The 21,919-nt window shown below is 42.3% G+C and overlaps 1 pseudogene; it reads left to right on the top strand.

The window, feature by feature from the left end:
* Positions 1 to 21,919, top strand: part of LOC113135663 (potassium voltage-gated channel subfamily C member 1-like) — a 43,172-nt pseudogene that overhangs the window by 6,009 nt on the left and 15,244 nt on the right.

The following is a 21,919-nucleotide window of genomic DNA, read 5'->3' as shown; positions in this document are numbered from 1 at the left end:
CGAGAGAGATCAAGCTTTTAAATGAACACAAAGCGTACAGTAGATTGAACAAAACAGCTGAGGAAAGACTAGTAACAACTTCAAAAGAAAGACTGCAGTGTCCCACATGGAAGAAAGCAAAAGTCTGAAAGGGAAGAAGCGGCGAGAGTTGAGCCAAAGTGAAAGAATCTTGCTTTGGGATGTGTGAAGCGAAAGAGGGGAGAAATGGAAGGAAGGGGCGCATTAGAGTGAAATGGAGCGAGCGGAAAGAGGCAGAAGAGAAAGAGTGAAAAAGGGAAGGGGGACACGGGACTGGAATAAGACTGTGCTGTGAGAGGAGGGAAGAAAAAGTGCAGCCTTGAGTCTTCTCCTTCAATGAAATGTGATTCCTTTATGCGGAATATGAGAGCGAGCGAGGAAGAGAAAGTGAGGGGTAGAGAGAGAGTGGGGGGGGGGGGCTCTCAGGTGAGGAGGGGGAGGAGAGGAGAGTGGTGCATTTCTCTGAATAGAGAAAAGGTTAACAACAAAGATACGGTGCATGTACAGCACAGGCCTTTTTTTGTTGTGAACGCGTGTCTGTTCTGAAACACGCTGCTCGTGGGGAGAGAGAGAGAGAGAGGGAGAGAGAGAGAGAGACAGAGCAAATAACTGTTTTTTTTTACTGCAGCGGAATTCATTCACTTTTATAGCGCGCTCTCTCCTATTTCGAGGCTCTTCTTCCTCCCCTTGCACTCCCTCTTCCCTCCCCTTCTTCCATTCCTAGGGAAGAGACAATATTGCACTATCTGCCTCCAGTGAGCGTGCTGCATTCACTTTCTGCCTCTGTGCCCCCCCCCCCCCCTTCACTCTCGCTTTCTGTTTTTGTCTTCAGGTCTTTTTATGAGCTTGTTTTCCTGATTCTCCTGTCTTTTCTGATCCCTCCATTAATAATCTGATTTATGGCCTCCTCTCTCTCTCACCTCTCTACCCCGCGTCTGTGCGTTTTTACGCGCACAGCACAGTGCATGGGACAGAGCATTGACATAATTGTGCATCACATGAATCTGCGGGGGTCGGGTGGATGGGGGGCTGCAGCAGTATGTGCACATAGGGTTGACTGAGGAGATCTAACATTAGTACGGACACTGCACTCTCGGGAGGCAATTAACACATGCACACGGTGCTGCGCCACCTTACGTCAGAGAGGAAAAAAAAAACACAGAAGGGAAGAAGAAAGCAGAGAGATGGAGCCCCAGTATTCCACTCTTCCTCTCATATTTCTGTCACTCTTCCCCTCCTTACACATACTCTTGGGTGCCCAGGCAAGGAAAGGAGCATAGGTATAGCCTAGATCTTCTCATCACTGTGGTGTCAACAATCAGCCCGTCAGGATGCTGACTCATGAGTGGGCTCAAAATCACCTCCTTTCGTTTGCTGCACTAACAAGTTGAGAGCATGTTTTTTTCCCCCTTTCTTTGCTCCAGGATGCTGTGTGTGTTAAAAAGACAACTTTGCCACCCATCATTTTCACCCCCCTCCCTTCACTCACTGCACCTGCACAAGGTCATTTTTGTCACCCTCCTATCAGCTGATTATCAAGTCAATATTTTTACATACAGCTGCTATTAGCCTGGGATTCTTCGTTTGTATTGCAATGTTGATAATCTACATTTATTTCTTTCCTCTGCTAAAATTTCTGCCCTTTTTCTCTCCCCGCAGATTTCTCAGACTCCTCCCTCCTCCTCCCTTCGGTTTCTCTCATCCTCTCCCTCCCCCCCGGTCCTCTATGCTCAGTTCGGTGTGTGTATCCTCTTTCAAAGGGCGCAAGGGTGGGAACAAGTCGTCCAACAAAGCATGTTACAGCGCAGACATGACTTGTCCGTCGGAAAGCGAGAAAATCGTGATAAACTGCGGGGGGGTGCGGCATGAGACCTACCGGAGCACCCTAAAAACGTTACCCGGCACCCGCTTATCGTGGCTTACAGAGCCGGATGCGTTCAGCAACTTCGACTATGACCCCAAATTAGACGAGTTCTTCTTCGACCGCCACCCGTCAGTGTTTTCCTTCATCCTCAACTATTACCGCACCGGGAAGTTGCACTGTCCCAACGATGTGTGCGGTCCCCTGTTCGAAGAGGAGCTGGCCTTCTGGGGCATTGATGAGACGGACGTGGAGGCGTGTTGCTGGATGAATTACCGGCAGCACCGGGATGCGGAGGAGGCACTGGACAGCTTCGAGACTCCAGAACCGGACGCGCCGGACGACGATCCGGCGCTGGGAGGTGCGGATGGGGACTTAAAAAGACTGTGCATGCAGGAGGACGCAAGGAAAGCGGGATGGTGGAAAACCTGGCAACCCAAAATATGGGCACTGTTTGAAGACCCGTATTCCTCCAAATATGCACGGGTGAGTTAACCGCTGTCTCTCCTGGAGGGACCAATGTGTTTCTGTGCTGTTGCATATTCCGCCTAACTATGTGTCAAACCGCTGCTCGAGTCATGACAAGTTTTAAAAAGTTTGCTCTTACATACTTGGTCCACATCATAACCGCAGAAAAACAGTCCTTCATAATTAACTGCAGGGCACTGCCTGTTGGTTATGTGTGTCATTACTGTTAGTATAAATGGCAGGATATAGACTTCCTTAATAATTAATGCTGATAGCATAGGGGAAATGGAAAATGGTATGGCAGCTATATCTGTTGGTAGATGGGAACTATAACAACCAAGGTTTTCTTCAAATACATCATCTTCGACTTGATATAGTACATTCTTCAGACCAGCTGGATTCACACTGAATGCTGTTTTTATTGCTATCATAATTCCTATCGCCTTATTCTGCTCTTTGAGCAGGTTTAATACATATCAGCTTCCAAACGCAGCATCCGCGGCGCCTTCTGCATCCAAACGCCTTCATTAGGTCATATTTGTCATATTACGATGCACATCAATGCGCCATATTTCATGTTAGTCTTATTTATTGTAGCACCGCATTGAGGAGGCTCATTCGACGTCGATTCGTCACTGTTGAAGCTCATGTCTTTCCTCACATTTGCCCTTGATAGTGCTACACTTTGCTGGGCTGCTTTTTTGCCAGTTCCCCCTGTCCCAGTTGAATGCTACGTGCCATTTACGCACGGGTTTTTATTGCTGTTACGCATAACTTGCTCCCTTGTTGGGATCGCCTTTATTGTTCTCATGTAAATAGTTAATGCGTTACCTCTTAAAAACCAACGATGAATGGCATTTTGATCATACAGGTGTAGGAGTAACAAGTACCCCTGACTGTTTTTGATCTGTGGTACATGAAAACAGTTGCAGTAGGTTTGTGTTTTTTTTTTCTCCGACCCTCCAGTTATAGACAAACCTTAGCTGCTTGATCATAGCTGCTTTGATTTTTGTATTTGTACAGCCGGTGATATAGTTTGATCATCCTTGTCTTGCACCTTGTCTGTTCTTTTTTAAGTATTATTTTTCTGTTGTGAAGGAGCTTGATGTCCCATAGGTGCTTGTGGATACATGCATGCTGTACCTGCACATATAGGCTGTATATGCAAAACCAGACAGTGATCAGACACCTGCAATGGCCAGGTCATACCATTACACTAGGAATAGCTGAATGTTTGCATGAAAAAAAAACAAAACAAAACATCAATCACTGCACACTCAGCAATACATCTTGTATTCACAGTAACAGATGAAGACAATAGCTGCACACACAAGCTCTTCCTTCCCTTGTTGTCCCAAAGACATAAACATACAGAGACATACTGTAGAGAGACATAGATCTTCTGGCACCAAATGTAGATCAGCATGTCTGAATTTAGTTCCCTTCAACAGTGACGGACTGTGATGAACATTCTGGTTTTGGCCATCTGATCCTCCTCTCTGGACTTGGTATCAGGCAGGAAGCCCATCACTGTCACTTGTGTGTCAATTGGATTGTTTTCTCACTATTTCTACACCTAATCCATGCAGCAAAACAGCTCACAGTGGGCCAGTCCTTCGCAGTGTCCAAATGTTGAATGAGAGGGTTTGGATTTTCAAATGGGGAACTATGACAAGGACAAGGCACAAAGATACCTTGCATGTGTACATAAACAGAAGTGGATTTGGTGCTGAAAGTGGAATTATCATAGAGCAGGAGGAGGCAGCGTTTGCACCACTGCCATACCTTGGATACAAGCTGCTGTACCTGCTGCCTATCTGCTAGAATGCTGTATATTATGTAATCGACAGTTTAACACTACAGCAGCTGGTTGCACTGGCCAAGGTCTCATGAATCGTCCAAAAATGTACATCCCTGAGTCTAATGGTTGCAGATAGTGGCGTTTGTGATGCCACATTCGGGTTATGCAGAGTACAATGCAAGTGGTAGGTGGGATTCATTTCAGCAGCTGCACAACATCGGCTCTATTTGTGGGTGAACGCAGCCCCATTTCTTTCTGTAGGTCTAATATGCCAGCGCTATACTTCAAACAGCGATGTGACCCAGATCACTCTCTTTTTTTTTTCCACGCTTGCTCTTTCTAAAAGTATCCTGTCCAATGTGGCAAAACCTTTTGGTCTTTCTGTCCTGAGAGATGCAAATTATATGAGAAGAGAAAAGACAGAGAGATGAAGAGAGGCTGGGACAGAAGAAAAGGAGATGCTGATGTGGAAATACAATGAGACAGATGAGAAAGAGACAGAGGGAGGTAGAGGGAGATGTGAGGAAATAAAGGGAGACATGAGGAGAGACATTACTCTAATGATTTAAGGGGGTTTTGTTTGCATGGCTGTGATGTAACGCATCAGCAATCAATGTTTTGATCAGAGTGTTTGTTGCGCATGCAGGGTCTATGTATGTATTTATTTATTTATTTCAATTTCACCTCCTTCTTGTGTCATGATCATGTACGGCTCGCTATCATAGTAGCACACACATGTACCAACACACACATGCTGGTTTCTGTGCTGGCTTTTCTGCTGCAGTAGACACGAGAGAGAGGAGGGGGAGCACTGGAGGAGGAGAAATGAGGTGGGGGAGGAGGGGGGGGGGGGAGCGAGAAGGATAGGCAGAGAGAGGGAAATGGAGAAGGGGTGAGATAGTGAAGAGAAAGAGGGAACAGGGACTGAAGGGGAGCCTGAGAAGGAGGAAGACAAAGTGGAGGAAGAGGGTTATTGAGATAAACAGGGAAGACGTGACACCACAGAGAGGAAGACTTTGCATGATGGGGGTGGGGACCTTTAGCATCTTTGATTAGCTGAGACAGTTTGAGCCATCCAATCTTCCTACCCTGCCCCCCCCCGCTTGCTTTTTGATTGATATTTTATTGATCACTTTGGCTGTTTTTTCTCTTTTATAACCATCTCTTACAATCCGAGAATGCTCGAAGAGACTCTGGCTGATTCTGCTGTGTTGGATGGTAACATGAGCGTAACACACTGACAAAATTTATGGATGTATATATTTCTAATAAGGTGTTGTACAAAACTATTTGCATCTGATTTTTCTCTATTGATCCTTGCCTGGTTGACATAGATCTTGCAGAGCAGCTAAGGTGACAAGGAGCTGTTACATCATGTTTGACAGACTTTAATCTTGGCCTGTTTTATCCATCCATCCATTATCCATTTTCTGACTTAACCCTTTAAAACTCAAATCCACCTGAATAGCAATGATCCTAAATCAACAAAGATCCACTAGTATCGATGAGCTGCGGTTATTGTTTTATTATTATTGAACCAAAGGTAAACTAATTTGATGGAATCATCTTTTTCTCACCAGGTTGAAAATATATTGTTAATCTAAGATGAGGAGAATAATGTTTAAGGGTTACAGTTAGATTTTATCCCTAAACTAAGTTTTTTGTTTTTGGAAAACTAAAATGAAAATTGAAATAATAACTGTTTTAGTGTTATTCAACATACACATGTATATAAATAAACATGAGTTGTGTGGGTATTAAAATGTTGGCTTTAGACACTGAAACTGAATAGAGGCAATAATTAATTATATGTGTACAATAATATAGAGAATTTGAATTTTCTATGAACTGCTTATAATGTAATAATAATGTAATATCATGTTGTCCCACTGTCCCACAGGTTTAGCTGTGTTTTGGTCACTTCCAGTTTTGCACCAGAAGGGCACAGTTGTCTTTGTCAGCAATCTCCTGACAAAACACCATTTGTAGCTCAGCATGTACAAGATGCCCCTTTGCCCCCTTCCAAATCTGAGTTTGTGTGCCTGTATTTGATTTATTCCAGGAGGGGTGCAGCACTGTGAGCAGACCCCCTCCCTCCACGAAGGTCATGTCTTTCGGTTCATTGTTTGCCCGTTCTTTTCCACTGCGTACAGTGCTGTCATAAACACAAATGTGACCTGCCACTGCACCAGGCGGCCTCAGAACAGGTCGTCTCCAGGTAGAAAATCGCTGTGCTGGACAGAGAATAAAAAAAGATGTACAGTACTGATAGGTGCTGGTGTATATGGAAAGGATATGGAAAGGAAGATTGCTGGGTAGAGATTTAAGGTGACATTATCATTTTTGTCAGGGATATACCATCACATTTCTAGCAAAGGAGACGCGTGTCAGGAAGGTCTTGTATGCTGTCCTCTTTTGAGTTGAACCAATATCAAGGCACTCATTTTTTATTGTATACTAGGTCACTTCTAATTCTGAATAGTCTTGTGAGATTTTTTTGCACCAGTTTTGTTTGCCTCGGAGCCGCTTAGTTCCACGTAAAGTACCTCCCAACTCTGTCGGAGCTCAGTGGGAATTGGGCGGAAGGTGACAGTTAACTGTGCAGATTCCAGCCAATCACAGAAACCCTGGATTCTATTGCTGTTGTTTATTGTACGCACCCTTTACACCTCAGGTAGAGTAAATGTCACAGTTACTGCTATAATTATCCTAAAAAGGATATACTGGTGACCTGTCCAGGGTGTACCCCTGCCTTTCACCCAAAGAGAGCTGGGATAGGCTCCAGCAGATCCCTTGGACCCTGGTTAGGAATAAGCAGGTATGATGATGGATGATGGATGGATGGATGGATGGATGGATGGATGGATGGATGGATAGATGGATATACTGCACATGAAAACTAACAAAGAAATCTTTTTTTATCTTGTGTAAGCAGTATATTTTCAACATAAAAGCTTTGGCTTCCCTCACCAGAATCCAAGTGTCAGTGTTGATGTGAAATCAACATAATTTGTTGTTTTGATGGTGCTCTTTCATGAACTTAAAGGTCTTTAGTATGTAGAATAAAACTTTTCCTTCCAACCATTGAGTTTGGTATTTTGTTTCCATTCAAACCCCGACCCTGCTGAAAGGCCTATTTCCCACTTCCATTCTTGCTCCGCTCCCAGTGGGCTGCATCTGAAAATAGCAGAGAGAGGGAAAGGAGGCCTTAATTTCATTCTGTGGTGGCAAATCTATTCCTCCACTACTGCTGTAAGGATGAGACTGTACTTGTATGACCATTTAACACATATTTAAAACTATAAATTGAGAGAAAAGGATGGAGGTATTCTTAGGTGCTCCTCGAGTTTAGGAAGGTACAGTGTTTTCCTAAAACAGTATCTGCTGGCAGGAGTGTTATAATTAGTAAACCTGCCTTTCCTGTGCTTGTGATTGATAAATGTATCATATTCTGTTTCACAGGTTTTGTACTGCAGGTCTTCTCATGTTGTGTTTGCATCCTCAAAGTCACTGTCCCTCTGTTTGCTGCCAGGTAACATGAGCACTTTCTGTTGGTGAGGCTTTACTGTAAAGATGCTTTATGTCTCATAGCAGGGAGATGAAGATCTTTACATTAACAAGCAAGAAATGCTTTAAAGGGATACAATCAGAAAAAAAAATGCAATGTTTGATTTGACCTTTATAACAGTATACAACATGATGTTTAATTTTTTGTACGTAGATTGACTTCTGCATGCATTTAGAGACCACTTCACAGTGCAAATGCTGCAGTATTTTGCAGCTCTGAATTGGTGTTTTTGAAGGTTATGGCCTGTTGTTTTATAGGAAAATAAAAGTGAGAACATTTCCGTGTGTTAGGATTAGGATTCTTGTTGATTCTGTTATTGTCCTTCTCAGCCATCTACCTCCTCCTGTCCCTACGCCTTGGCCCATTTAGCCATACTGGTTAAGAGCTGAATCAGCACTTCACACTGCTGTCCTGATAGTCAATTAGCTGGACCTTGTGCTAAACTCTGGACATGTTGCTCTTCTCCTTCAGAATTGAAATGATTCAAGGCACTGGCATGGTGGAGATCTCACATGGTGCCAGAGCCGATTACGGTGGTGGGAGTCTAAATTCCCTAAATGGGGCAAATCTTGTGGAGTGCACATGAGAGAGCAGCATTTTGTGTACTATATTCACACAAACCACCAACTGCGTAAGAACATGTACATGTAAACGAATAAGGACACAGTGTGCACTGACACAGAGAATACTGACAGAGAAAAAAAAATAGTTTTAATTGTGTGGTGAATCAAAAGTCGCTGCAGCAGGATAGTCAGTTATTTATAGGAAATGTCCAGCACATAGAGTAACTAAGGCTTGGTATAGAAGCACATTTAGCCACCTCCATTACAACATGCATCTTACATTTGACCTCCTCAAACACCTAGATGAACATAAATCACTCTCGGTACACTGACCTTTACACACTGGCCCATACTCTGTAAGCGTAGTTGCCCATAAACCATTCAGCTCAGTGTTCACACTGGTTTATGGGCAACTACGCTTACAGAGTATGGGCCAGAGCACACGGATAAATCATTTCACTTGACATACCTCCACATGTAATCCCGCAGTTGTCTTTCATATATGCAAATATCCAAATACATGCATTTAACAAAGACATAGACCGACAAACTGAATGTTGATTAGGAAACAGGAAACAGCAAATATACTCTACAATTAGCAATAATGTTTAGGGCAGAAAATGTATAAATATTTTCATTACTGATAATTTACTATATTTTTCCAATTAACGTGATTATTGATTATTAAATAAAACCTGATGAGACATTATCCCCGATGGGATATTGTGAAATAGCGTGTTGTATCTGAGCAGCATTAAAAAGCTGTGAGGATAATATCATAAGCAGAGTACATGGCAAATCCTCACATTTGAGAAGTGACAATCACTAAATGATCGGCATTGTTGCTTATCAAACTTCTTATTTTCTGTCTATCAACCAATCAATTAACCAGCTAATTATGACAGCACTAACAATTTTACCATTTTAGAAGAACAGCAGCACCTTTTTTTATTTTGATCATACTGATGTATTATCGAATTGCAGAATATTTCAATATAATCAACAAATGGCGTAATCACTTTAGTTTTACTGATGCCAATTTCTTTGATTGATAATAAAATTGTGAAAAATGTTTCTAACAGTTTTCCAAAGCTTTTGGAAATGTCTTATTTTGTCTGAACAACAGGAAAAAAAATTTACTGTCAGAAAAGAGTAAGAAAACGAGAATATTGAACCTATTAAAAGATTAAAGATAACCACTGATGATCTATTTGTCTAACAGTTTTGTGAGTGTCTCTACGTGGGCACGGCCACGTGTCGTTATCATGTATCAGTTAAACAGACCAACTGGATCCCTGCTCATTCCCCTGGAAAATGACATTGGTGGGCGTCACTGGGACAATTCCTGTGTGACCATCTGCTTTCTTGTGATTGTCCCTCCTGTCCAAGTAGCAGTGGAGTGGAAGCAGAGTGCACGCACTGTCAGATGACTGCATCAAAGGCAAACGTGATGGAGAGAAGTGTGTAATGGTTCAGGAGTGTATCTGCATGGTTCTGCACGCGGAGATCAGGACATTCCTCTCAAAGTTCAGCCATTTCACAACTTTATATTTTGTGCTGCTTGATAGGGAAAGGTTGACAGTCTGATACAAGCTGTCCTCTTGTTTACTAAAAAACTCTATATTTGACCCATAATGTTAATTTTCATCATTTTCTTTTTCTGATTAAGAAGAGGTCAGTGTATGGGCAGTTACTGCAGCACAGAGGGAGAGAGGAAAGACAGCTAATAGGACAGGGACTCGCTCTATGTGTCTCAGACGATACAAGCAGGACAAGAGAGGAGAGTTGGTGTGGAAGAAAAAAGGAAAAAGGGAGGCTTGGCTGAGAGAGGGGAGCTATGTCGCAAGGACAAACGCATGCTGCAGTAATCTGGAGCGAATACGAAACAGATGAGAGGGAACGGACACGTGTGCAGGTCACTCACCTCCGCACAGTGTTTGTTTGTCTTCAGAAATGTTTGACAAGGCTGCAGTGGGAACGAAATGGAGGGGACCTGAGCGCTGCAGAGCAGATACCACACCGTGATGTGTGGACCGGAGAGCAGCGGTGTGTTTGTGAGTGTGTGTGTTTTAGGAGAGCTTACCGATTCATCTGTAGAGTGTCAAGCAGTTGAGTCATTCAGGGAATCTCTGAAACAGAAGTGTGTTGTGATTGAAATTTTACCAGGAACACTTCCAAGAGCACTGACCTCAGGGAGTCCGTGTTTCTAGTGCTCAGAAAATACAGAAATTACGCACAAGGATTATACCAGAGCAAAAGCTAATTATATCTCTAAGGTTCAGGGCAGCCTCCTGTCTCCTTCATCTTTTCCTGCATTTAGGTATTTGATAAGCTCTAAGTTCTAAGATAAGTTCGTGTGTCATATGTAGACATGCTACTGTCCTGTTACGACCCTCCTCTCAGTCCACCCTCACATCTACTTTTACCAGTCCTACCATTTTCAAGTCTCACCTGCCCTTCATTATCTGCAGTTTCCCACATTGGGTGCTGGGTGAGCCCTAACAGGGCGTCTACTGCCTTAACTACCTAGTAAGATTGCCAAAGGGGAAGAAAGGGTCCTAAAAACTTCAAATCTCTATATTGTTTCCTGCCTATAGTCATGGATTTCCTGTCAGAAACAAACTGAAGTGCACCTGCATCAGTGCACACTGAAATCTGGACTATTCTGCAGATTTTAGAGCTAAACTGACAAAATGTGCTGAAATGGCCAGCTGATTTAATGATGGTCTGTTGTCAGAAATACTTTGGAGAGTAGGGGGGGGGGCGCTGACATACAACAAGGGTCCCTGTCAGTACACGAGCCCCGTATGTTGCAGTGAGCATTACATAAGTATCAAATGCCTCTAGGTCACTAGAACCCAATATATTGACATATGACCAAATAATTCATCAGATTATTGGAGGTTTACTGCAGTCCTGAATTGAACCACTACTAGTTGTTATTCATGTGATATTACCTATATTTATTTACCATCCTTATACATACTGACATAACTTAAAGCCACACGAAGAAGGATCTTTTCTGTAGTGTTTCCTCTCTGTTCATCCCTCTTTCCATTCAGTTATACTGCTTGTCCATTTCACACACCATGTCCCTAAAGGCAGTGCTCTCTTTTTTTGACATTTTTGTTGTTTCCTTTGTCTTGTTCAAGAGCATCTGGCTGTTTAAGGTTTAAGGTTTGTTTTTGTGATCTCAGCCCTATGTAGCAAAACCTTCAGTGTCAACATTTCTCTGCAGTGTTTCAATGATGACGATGGTAAAAGTGAAGGCTGCTCCTGTGACCCACCCAAGGTTATACTCACACTTTGGAAGTCATTCCCCCTAAGATAATACATTAATCACCTGATCCCAGTCTACTTCATCTCTGGGATGCCTTTCAGGAGAACGTTCTGTATTTCACATCATTTAAATGATCATTTTTATGCCTCATTCATGTGCAGATTTCAGATCATCCTTCACTGTCTTCTTATCGCTGCTGACTCTGCAGCAGTGTTCGTCCATTTGCTTTGCCCTCTGGAAAAGACTCCATGTACTCTGTCTTACAGGCTTCGTCATGCTAATGCTGATCAAACACCCCTATCAGTGCGCATAGAACAAGCTCTGCTAATAAGAAGCAAAATCATTTATTTATTTTTTCTTTTAGATTTCTTGTCAAGGTCACTCACCTTCACCCTGACAAATATGAATCTTTCACCGAACAATCAGCAGCCGGATCAAATGATCGCAATTTGCCTCTTGCTCCTCTACATTCATCCCTTTACGCCAGCTGTATGAGCAGTATTTGGCTTAGTCCTGTCCTTGGTGCCTGAAAGCAGAGGCTAACGCAGTGGTTGTCATGGTGACAGAGAGGCAGGCAGGGCTGTGGTAATACTGTAATGATAAAGCCCTTCTGGATGGTGCCACAGTAAACACAGCGCCACTAGGGTCCCGTTAAGGAAGAGCGCGGTGCACCGCCGTGCATGCAAAAATGCCTGTAGGGCTAATATCACCTCCGACTGTTTCTCTTCGGTTATATCACTTACACGCTGGCTCCCCCAACACCTCATCCTTTCTTCTTCTCTATCTCTTTATTGCACTCTCACTCTCCGATCACCTGCACTTTCCCTCGATTGGTGCATGACTTTCACATCATTTTCTCCCCTTCGCTCATCTTTTCATCTCCCTTCCCTCCATTCCTCCACTCTTCATTCATCCATCGATACAAAGTCATCATCAACTTCCTTTATCAGTTTTCTCTCTCTCAAAGGCCATTTCTCATTTGCTTCTCTCTCTTTCTCTCCCCATCTCTGTCTCTCACTCTTTTAAATTTATGTTGATGATCTTCCCAAATCTAATTTCAGAGTCTACGGAGCGAGGGAGTCTCTACCGGGCCTTGAAGGTCACTGGGCTGCAGGTGTCACACATGGTAGTTTTACTGTAGAGAATTCAATGCATCAGGCTTTGCACCACTGTGCACTGTGCATTAACATGGCTGTTCAGGCCAGATCAGATGCACATACATACTTTGATGTTGCAGTGAGGAGAGGGATGGGTGGAGAGAACAGAGACAAAGTGCCTGAGGAGATAAGTAAGTGTGAAGTGACATATCGCTACACTTCTTTTTATCATCTTCCTCCACCTCTTTCTTTCCTACTGTCTCTCCATCCATCCCTCTCTATCACCTCAATGCAGTGCTCGCGCAGCTACCCCTCACTATCTGCGATTGGCAAGTGTACGCACACACCTCCTGTCCCCATAGGCTGTTTGTCTCTCTCTCACGTTGTGAGTCATGTCCGCATGCACACTTGTGCCAGGCACTTACGCCAACACATGTATACCCAGGCTCATGCAGTATACGCACAGGCTCATCCACACCTGTATGCTACATGCAGGTTACATTTTATTAGTGTTCAAGCAGTGGGAGCTTTTTCCAATCTCTCCTCAGGCACAACAGATGGATTGATCGATATTGATTTGATGTGGAGATCTACAGTGTAATCCACTGTGCTCTGCTGTTTAGAAATACTGATTTAATTACTGCAGCCATGAATGAACCATCGTTTCACCATTATTATTAAATGGGTTTTAACTATTGTGTGATTGAATTAATTGCAGCACATCTTGGATGTTAAAGCTATATTTAGCATGCTAACACTTATGCTAAAACACTAGGTGCGGACTAGTGTGTTAATTCTCAGACCTGAAGTTGTTTTAGATTTTTCATTGAATACGTTCTGTTTGTCATTGTTGAGTCCAACCTTCCCTGCATCTGATTCCTCTCTGCTTTTGAGGAACATGTATTGTGTTTCAGTCTCTGGTTTGGGGACTGAAATAAAGACAGTTTGTTTCCTGTGTATATAAAGTTTCCCATCAGTTGAAAAAACTAAGACATAGAGAAAAGGGGCAACCCTGCAAATCAGAAGAGACTTTGCAGTTGCATTATGAATCTCTGGTTCTGTATTTATACATAATATTTAAAAAATATTGTTTTGTGGGAACCTGCCTTAATTCAGTCAAGTTCATTCTCATTCTCAAGCTCCATTTTTTAATTTTTGGATTCTTTTTTGCTTTTACTATCCTCTACTTGAAGCTGTGTTTGTAGTAAGCTGATGTTGTTATGTGTGGGAAGGAAGAAGTGATGCAGGACCCAAGTGCAGACAAAATCAGGCTTTATTTGCACTGTCAAAATTTAGACACGGAAGGCCAGAGAATGAAACCCACTTGGACACACAGGCCTCCAGTCCAAAAGTACAATGTACAGGTAAGCAAGTGGCAAACTAACTTTCTCAGGCAAACTCTAACAAATGCTTCACAGCAACTAACCAATTCACTTGATGCACAAACCAAACTCAACTCACTTTTACCAAACAAGATTCAGTTCAGCTCAATCCAATGTGACAGCAACAAACAAAGGAATTCCTCTGGTACTTGTAGTTTCTGAACAAACGAACAATTGAACACAGGTGACATTAATCCTACTAATGAAATGTAAAGTTGTCTGAAAGCAACACAGGAGGGAACAGGAAGCCAGGCACCAAAATAAAAGTCCAAACCAGAACAGGAAAAACCACATCATGACAGATGGTGTTTTCTTATAGCAAGAAACAACAAACAAACATAAACTTTTGGATGGGACATAGTTTAAACTGATCTGTGTTTAGAAAGTGGATGACAAACCTTATAAATGTAGAATGTTGAGCTACATGTGGTTAAATCTAAATGTTATTTTGCTTTGTCTGTCTCACTGTGTTGCCAGTCGTCCTCTCACTTTTTTGATGCTCAGTCCTTTCTTTTGGGCTTCTGTAACGCATGGACCCACGTCGTCTGGTCTCCCTCCCACCTGTCCACCCCCTCCTGTGTCTCCACCTGTATAACCTATATAGAAGATATGATACTGCAGTTCTGCCATTATTTTCTGTTTGCACACTTGTATGTTTATGTAATGATAGCATGTTAAATCATATCTCACACTTTTTTATCATCATTACATATATGAGCACCAGTGGTCTTCCCCTCTTCCGTCTGTTATTAGATTACTTACACAATTTATGCCATTGGAAGGTATAACAACAACAGTAACATGAAAAAATAAGACAACACCACTGGTGCTCAGCCATTGAGGGAGCATCCTGAGCAGGTCTAGTACGGGTGTAAGAGAGAGGAGGGTGAAGGAGAACCTTGGTGTGAGTATGTTTTCATGATACAGAGGGGGAGAGCACTGCAGAAATCTGAGAAAGTAGGTCAGATAGCAACTAGCAAGAAACAGAGGAGAAAAGCAGTAGGGGTAAGCAAGAGATGCAAGACTGAGAAGAAAAGGGTAGAGAAGGAAGATAAGGGGGCACAAAGAGGCCGAGAGGATGGGGCGGAGAATAGAGGATAATGACTGAAGCTAGAAATGAGAAAACCCAAAACAAACCATTTTTTAGGATACATTAAGACACTAATAAAAATAAGTCAGTGCAATGTCTTGACTTACTTGAAGTTGCTGCACCTTTGTATTGTCTTTAAATCAAAATAGCAGTATCATAGCAACCGTTACGTTCTGCTAATTTAACGTCAGATACCAATAAAGAAGTCAAAAACTAGATACACTTGACTTCGACTTCATGGCTGACTTTCCTCAAAGGTCACTTCTTTTGGCTCTAATCTGCTTAATAAATACAGTGGCTCAGAGTCTTGTGTCTTCTGCTTAATCTGTTTCTGTCATGAAGGCACTTTGAGAAAATATGTGTAGGCTCTCATCCAATTTTCAATTCAAATAAAAGCTTGGAGGTAAAAGCAAGACCTTTCTAAAAAAAAAAAGAACTAAACTAAAACTGGCTTCCCTCCATTTGCTTAGCTTCCTAATGTTGCTCCTGATATTATATAAGTCCATAAAGTCAAAAATACATGGTAACACACACAATACACAGAGGGCACTTAGGCTTCTTATATATATGGACCCCACTCAAGTATGAATTACCTTTCTCTGTTGCCCTTCAGGCCATGCCTGTGTTTTATTATTTATTTGATAAAGCACAGAATATACTGCATCTATAAATACACTGCAAGGCTTGTTGGAATGAACCTAACATGGAAAGATTGTGCAGTAGCCCCACACACGCACACACACACACACACTGGTGTTATCATGCTACAGTAATTGATTCAGTGACAACTGAATGGCTACAGTAGAATAATAAGCCTGGGTACATACAATGTAGAAGTGAGATTGCAGATTGCAGAGATGGCAAATATTAAGAAAATTGCCTTTGAGTGATGAAAAAGCAGCCAAGCCTGAAAAATAAACTCAATGGGAAAACAATGATGATCTCTGTAGCGGGACATTGTACCTTATTTTTTTTGATTTATCCAAAGTGGTCTAGCAAACAAAGAGTCATAAGACATTGTAGTATAGCAATGATAACACTTAACACCTCTACTAACATACTCCGAAGACGACTTTAATCCTACAACCAAAACATCCAGAAAAATGCCATTTAATTTATGTCTAACGTGGACAGGTTAAATGATGTGACCTGCAGTGAGCTGTTGTTGTGGAAAAACCGCATCAGTGTTGTGTGAACACTGTAGCTTTCGAACGATTAAAAAAAAAAGGTTTCAAAATAACTTTCAGAAGTCAACTGTTAGTTTGCAGGCTCTGACATCATATTCTGCTTCCTTAAACAAGTGTCTGCTTAGCTCCACCAAGCTCATGTTTTGACACTTAAAAACGCAGAACACAGCGAGCTGTTGGACTGAAGTGTGGGATTTCTCACTCGTTGGCATACAGATGATCATTTATCCTTACAGTTTCCTTTTTCATCCCTGCATCCTATCTTGTGTTACATAGAAATAAATACACATTAAACAATCCAACCAATTAAAATGAGTTTAATATTAAACTGAGATTGCCATTAATAATCTGATTAATTTATAATCACAGTAAGTCATCCCTTTCCTGCTGGCACATGTTATGACATGATACTGAGAGGACATCTATTTTTATGGCTTCATTGTTCTCCACAATCATATGTGACTGTCAGATTTAATTTGTTTGAGCCTAATGAGTCAAATTGTCCTTGGTCACAGCAGGTCATATTGTGCCAAGGTCCTTTTCAGAGAAGGTTCACTGGCTCTCTTATCTGATTTCAAACAGATTTTTCTTTCGCATCATATTTGGGTGAAAAAATTATGGGTTCATGTCACAACTGGTTCAAATCTTATGATGTGAAAACCTCAGTGCAGATGCCAATTGGAGCCAGTGCAGATGCCAATTGCAGTAAATTCGGTTCAAGTAGATTGCATCTATGTGGTAGTCTGACATCTGCACTTTTGTGTTTTTTGTATGCTTTTCTTTGTTTTTTTTTTACTTGCTGTGTTTTTTTTATTTGTTACTGACGTCCCTCCCTTTGGTTTTGCTTTTTCTTATCTTTTTTCTGTTTGTCGGTTTCTTCCCTTCTTGCAGTATGTGGCATTTGGGTCCCTATTCTTCATTCTCATCTCCATCTCCACTTTCTGCATGGAGACGCATGAGGCCTTCAACAAAATCGTCAACAAGACAGAGAACGTCACAGTGGGCAACACGACTCGTGAGGAGATTTCATACGAGGTGGTGACTGACAGCTGGTTAACATACGTGGAGGGTGTGTGCGTCATTTGGTTCACCATTGAAGTCCTGCTGCGAGTCACCTTCTGCCCAGACAAGTTAGAATTCTTCAAAAGCACCCTAAACATCATTGACTTTGTTGCCATCCTGCCCTTCTACCTGGAGGTGGGCCTGAGTGGTCTGTCCTCCAAAGCTGCCAAGGATGTCCTGGGGTTCCTCCGTGTTGTCCGATTTGTCCGTATCCTCCGGATCTTTAAGCTAACGCGCCACTTTGTGGGTCTTCGTGTCCTTGGCCACACCCTTCGTGCCAGCACCAATGAATTCCTCCTGCTCATCATCTTTTTAGCCCTTGGTGTCCTCATCTTTGCCACTATGATCTACTATGCTGAACGAATTGGTGCAGACCCCGATGACCCGACAGCCAGCGCCCATACCACCTTCAAGAACATCCCCATTGGATTTTGGTGGGCCGTTGTGACCATGACCACGCTGGGCTATGGAGACATGTACCCAGAGACGTGGTCAGGGATGCTGGTAGGTGCTCTGTGTGCCTTGGCTGGTGTGCTGACCATTGCTATGCCTGTACCTGTCATTGTCAACAACTTCGGCATGTACTACTCTCTGGCCATGGCCAAACAAAAGCTGCCCAAAAAGAAGAACAAACATATCCCCCGAGCACCCCAACCAGGGTCCCCCAACTACTGCAAGCCAGATGCCCTGGCAATGGCTACTGCATCGCCACAAAGGATCTTGGGAAATGTCCTAGGTGGAGTGATGGGATCTGGAGGCATAGGGGGTGACTGCCCCCTCGCCCAAGAAGAAATTATAGAGATTAACAGAGGTGAGAGATTTTCATGTTATGTTGCTATGAGTACAAATATCATAATTTCACCGCCAAAAACAACTGATATCTTTGTGTGTATATTTTCAACTGTCATATTCTTATATTTTAATGGAGGGTAATGTTTTAAAGTCAAAGTAATCTGGTTAAAATGGACTGTCATGCTTCTTGGAAATATGTTTACTGATGGCAGTTGTAGCCGTGCACATCGATGATTTCAGTGGTTCGGTTGGAGGATTAGTGTCAAAAGAAAGAAGTGGAAGTACTGCATAGTTGATTCTGGATCCGCCCTGGAGAAATCACTGGCCCATCAGAACTCATGTGTAATTTATGATCAACTGGTAGGTCCACAGTTGCCTTTAGGCACCCATCTGTCAGTGAAGAACAAACAGTATGGAAGGAAAATGAACTCACTTATCTATTAAAACAGCTCAGTGCATCTCAATTTGGGCTGACGTCAGATATTTTCTCTCTGGCATTAGCAGTAAAATCGGGAGGAGAGGTTGTTTGACTCTTCGCTAGCTCTTTGCTGCAGCATGCAGGCGTCAGTCACATGCAACAATAATGCACCTTTAATGCTTTGCTTTACTGCCTTAGTCATCAGTGAACCAGAAAATATTGGTTTCATCAGTGCTTTTACTACATCCTGTCTCCTTGGCTCCTGTCCAGACTAAAAAGGCTTCTTGTAGGTTGTGTTAGTAGATTTTTTTTTTAGTAAGAAGTTGTATTAGTCAACATTTTGACAACATGCTCCAAGACTGCTTTCCAGTATCAACATCACATGCTCCAACACAACACAGAACAAAATATTTACTTGGTGACATACTGTTTTTTAACCTATTATCTCTGTGAAAATGTGTGTATCACATGTAATGGTTGTCCCTGATCTTTAATACACATCAATGATCACTCACAGTTTTACAGTTCTTCTGACTTAACGCTTTATCTAAGTCGAACAAATGTAATGTTTACTTTGGTTGATTATTTATTTGGTCTATAAAATGTTAAAGATAATTTACAGTTATTAACTTGGAACTTATATATTTTTTTGTCTGAATATCACTAATAAAACATTCAAAACTTTAATATACAATGATAATAAATAGAGAAAACCACACGGAGCACAGCATTTATAGAGCTAAAATTTAGACAATCTTGGTTAGCCTTTTTTCAAATGTATATTACCTAAAACATTACCGGTTTAAAGTGATCTAACTGCCCTCTGTGTAAATCTACTGTAGTATAACTATCTTGTAATAAATCTGTTATGGTGCCAATTTTGTGTTTATTAACACAACTAAAAATGCCAACTTATATTTTCTTTTATTTAATTATTTATTGAACTGTTCCTATACAGAAATGCAGTAATAGAAACTTGAAAGCATCCATGATACTCGACAGCATGGCTTTCCATTAAAGCAGGCTCTGTGTTGTCCTCTACCATTTCTCTAGACTCCAAGCAGAACGGTGATGCAGCCTCGGCCGCCTTGGCTAACGAGGACTGCCCCACCATCGACCAGGTGCTGAGCCCAGATGAGAGGAGCCCTATTGGGCGAGGGCCTACCCGGGAACGCTACCAGCAGGACCGCGCCTGCTTCCTGCTTAACACCAGGGAATTTCGTGCCACAGATGGGAATGTGCGGAAAGGTATGTTTCGCATCAGGAGATGCGATACATAAACATCTTATGTAAACAGATCCACACAGCAAGATGCCAGGAACAACATTCTGTTATATACATTCAGTGTGCAGCTGATGCAGACCAGTGCTAGTACACATAGGTTACTACATGTATATCACATCATTTAGGTAAAATGGTTTGGATGGGAGAGCGCACCTGAAATTGACCTTGACTAAAGATAGAACCCTTCACTCATAGCTAGCAGCAAACACACACAGTGAAACAGTCATGGAGTAACAACACATGTACATGCACCTAGCTCTTTTGCTCTGCTCTGTTCGTTTACACATCTTTACATTCGTGTTGTCTGTGTTTCCATCACCGCTTGGTATCATGTTTTAGTTCTTCTTTCAAACAATATTTTCTGTCCCTCTTCTACTCTTCTTGTTCTTTCTTTTCTCACCGCCTTGGCCATGTCTTCCATCTTTCCGTGGTGTCTGTGGATTTTGTTCCATGTTCATTCATGCTCATAAATGATCTCTGTCTTTCTCTTCTGGACTCAGACAGTTGACCATGCATTAATTTACTTCTCGTCACTTCTCTCTCTCTCTCTCTCTCTCTCTCTCTCTCCTGCCTCACATTGTCCTTTTTTATTATGGCCTGCCACCTCCCCCTTGCGATGACTTTCCCTCCCTAACCTGCTCCCCATTCTCCGTTCCCTGACTCCCTTTCTCTTCTGCCTCATCTTTAAACCCATGCCCTCATTTCTCCCTTCTTTTTTGATTTTTCCCCATTCCCCATTCGTTTACCCTATGTGCATCTTTGTGTTCATGAATACCTGACATCTTGATTCATTTACTGCTGCAACCCAACCACCACCACTGCCGCCAACCTGCACCAAAACACTTCCTCACACTCCCTCCAAACTTTCAACACCCCCTGTTGACAACAAAGTAGAGGCAGCAGCCCCGGCACCCAGCCCAGACTCCCCTCTGACTGAGGATTGGTATAAGATGGAAGGGTCTCTGTTACAGCAGGACCTCAATGCAAACTCCACCTCCTCCTGGATCAAACCATAGACCAGAGGTAACACTGACTAAAGTTAAAAATAAAGGAGCCCGTAGCCTAGCCAACGTTTGACTGAAAAACATCCAGAAAGTTTGATCTGGCTCTCCATGACGTAGCATGTTTTGCAGTTGCATAAATGACACTGCACCACTACAACACCACACACACACAGCTGCACACACTATGCATGGCTTCAAATCACAGATACACACCACAGTGTTGTGTCAATATGTCCAATGGCGTTTTAAGTGTCACCCGTGCAGAGTCTTTTCCCTGATGAGAGTGTGCTGTCATTTTTTAAATACAACATTCAAAGACTGATGCAAACATTTGAGCTGAGGTTGGGTACTATTTATATCGGAATATTGAGGTTTGGGTGGAAAATGACATTTCAAGGCTGATCATCTGATTTGTGAGGTATTTCATCCAATGAAACCTAACCTCAGCCCAACCTGCATACAGATTTGTTTCAATAAAATTTTGTGAACTCAGCTACAATAAACAATGTACAAGATGTAAAAAAAAAAAAAAAAAAAAAATGGAAAAGAAAGTGGGATTGCTCTGTGATATGCACCCATAAAAGTAGTGTGCACAATTATGTGTACTTGTGTTTATGTGCCTGTGTGAGAGCTTAAGACCTTCAAACATTCATTAGTGCAGGGGCGCGTCCATGTGGGTGTGCACATGTGCAAACACACCCAGCAGCTCAAGTGAAAATAACCCAGTTGTCGTGTCCTGTGTCAGTAACTAATAAAACAAACACTGAAGAATATTGAACAGGAACAGCAGGTCACGTTGTTGTCTGATGTGCCTCTGTGTTGTTGTTGTCTCTCTCTTCAGGTTGTGTCATATCACGCGTGTGTATGTGGGTTTTTTCATTCTTACATGTTATACACTGTGTCTCTGTCCTTTCAATGCCGTCAGAGTGTTGTGCTTGTGTTGTTGTGTGTGGCTTAATTTTGTTTTCCCCCTTCTACTGTGTTTATTCGTGTTACTCCCTACCCCATGGACCTCCGCCTTGGCAAACCGAGCCGTACAATTTT

This window comes from Mastacembelus armatus, chromosome 19, assembly GCF_900324485.2.
Source record: "Mastacembelus armatus chromosome 19, fMasArm1.2, whole genome shotgun sequence".
NCBI classification, from domain to species: domain Eukaryota; kingdom Metazoa; phylum Chordata; class Actinopteri; order Synbranchiformes; family Mastacembelidae; genus Mastacembelus; species Mastacembelus armatus.
The sequence above is the reverse complement of the archived record's forward strand: the minus strand, read 5'-3'. Positions and strand labels throughout refer to the sequence as shown.